Below are 2075 nucleotides of genomic sequence, written 5' to 3'. Positions count from 1 at the left end.
AAACAATACTTCAGCCGGAACCGAAGTCCAGACTCCTGTTGGTTTGTGAGAAGTGAATGCCACAGTGACATAATCTTTCTTTAAAGTGACAAATTGCTTCAGAGCAACAGGAGAGATGAGTTGAGCCATGTGTGAACCTGACTTGTTTCCTGTGGACCAGCACATGACGCCCTTCGTAGGTGTCTTGTAGTCCTTAAGCAGACACCAGCTTGGGATAAACGCTCTCACAGGCTTCCCTTCCTCCAACCTCCATGGAAGTCAGGCTGTCACGGTGGTCTCCTGGCTGTCAGCCTCCTTCCGACCAGTGATGATCATGCCCCACACATTTAATGTCTGTTTAATCCTGCCCTGAAGTCTGCTTCCCGGAGGATCTGTCCTGACGTAATCCCCTGGCTCGAGACCAGAGTCCTTCTTACTTACTTCTTTGTTAGTTGGTTTTAAGATAGGGTTTCACGTTGCAGCCCATGTTGGACTCAGCCTCTTGAGGTGGGATTATACACCTATACCACCGTGTCAGACGGAGATCTGCAGGAGCGATCCCTGCAGTGAACACTGACTGGAGCAGGCAAACACACACAGGAGGCAGGAAGGATGGGAAAGAATGGTGGCTGGACCTCATCAGCTGCACCATGGGGTCTGTAATTCACAGGCTTTTGATAAAGTTCCTTGAAAGGTTTTGCCTCTGTTACTGAGGATTCTTACCCTCAGACTCTGTAGTTCCAAGCCAGAGTCACAGATCAAGACAGCTAGACCTGGAAGGTTCTGGGAAGGATGCGTGAAGGTGTCAGAATTAAAATGGAGTCATTAGTGTCAACCATAATAACAATACAGTCAGGAAAGCTTCCAAAACTATCAGCTTCCAGAGATGCTACAACCTCAAGGAGCTCTGCCCAGCCACCCCCTGTTCAACCTCTGCTGGGTCCTGCTGTACAGTTGCTATGTATCCCACTGCCTTCATAGATCCAAGAAATGTCTTCCTATGCTTAGAATTTTGTCCCTCCCATAAAAAGGAACTTTGTTTCTTGTAGACACATAGTCATTCTCCTACTATGTCTCTGGTGGCCAAGCATATGGCTTTGTGGTCTGGGTAGATTTTGTTCCAAGGAAGTACCTGGTTTCCAGGGGGTTTCCCCTAGCAAGTCACCTGCTTTGAGAATGTGACCATGACTTTCAGGGTGGGGAACCATGCTCACATAGGGCATTGTGGTTGTGGGGCTGGCAGGCTCTGTGGCCAGCAAAGGGAAACCTTTCTTTCTGGAGATCACAGGCAGAACCTCCAGCCAGCAAATATCTGTTATTGGTGGAACTGGTGAAAATGGATGGTGCATCTGAGGCTAGAGAACACCCAGGAGATCAGGGCTCAGGCTCAACTTCGTCCTGGGGTCTTTGTGTTTCTCCCTGATGGCATTTGACAGTGTCCCAATCTTTTGATCTTAAGTCTCTAGTTAGAGGCTCTTCTCTGCTCCCTGGAGACTACATCTGGAGAAAGCCTCTTTATTGGACAGTCTGAGGCCTGAGAAGAACATCAGTTCTTGTCCTGTGGAGATGTGCAGGAACCGGCCTTGCAGACTTTTGAGAGTCCCCAGTGTGCCTTGTTTCAACTGTGTGTGGAGACACTGCACCAACCTGAACGTTGCTACTGTGAGAATATTTACACCGTGAGAATATTTGCTACCGTGGGAATATGGCAGGCGGCAGATACGCCACACCAGGGTCCCCACTGGACAGAGAACGCTGTCGTGGGTTGCACCCGCATTTCCATTTGTTTAAAATTCTTTTCTTTATTTTTATTTTCTCGGAACTTTTCTCCTGGACCAGTGAACTTAACTTTGAGAGAAGACTTGATGTTGGTAATGTTGTTCATTAAAAACAAAACAAAACAAAACAAAACTTAGAGACACAGGAAGAAATCTTTTCTCCCTGAAGTGGATCCTGTGCGTTGAGTGCTGAGGACGAGGCCGTGGAGGACAGAGACTGAACCACGCCTTAGCCTACTTTCCAGGACAGTTTGTAAGAGTCTAACAGAGGGTGTTTGTTTCTTTTATTTTTTTGTTCAGTTTTTTTGGACTGGTACA

This window comes from Rattus norvegicus, chromosome 4, assembly GCF_021556685.1.
Source record: "Rattus norvegicus strain SHRSP/BbbUtx chromosome 4, alternate assembly SHRSP_T2T, whole genome shotgun sequence".
Classification (NCBI taxonomy): Eukaryota; Metazoa; Chordata; class Mammalia; order Rodentia; family Muridae; genus Rattus; species Rattus norvegicus.
The sequence above is the reverse complement of the archived record's forward strand: the minus strand, read 5'-3'. Positions refer to the sequence as shown.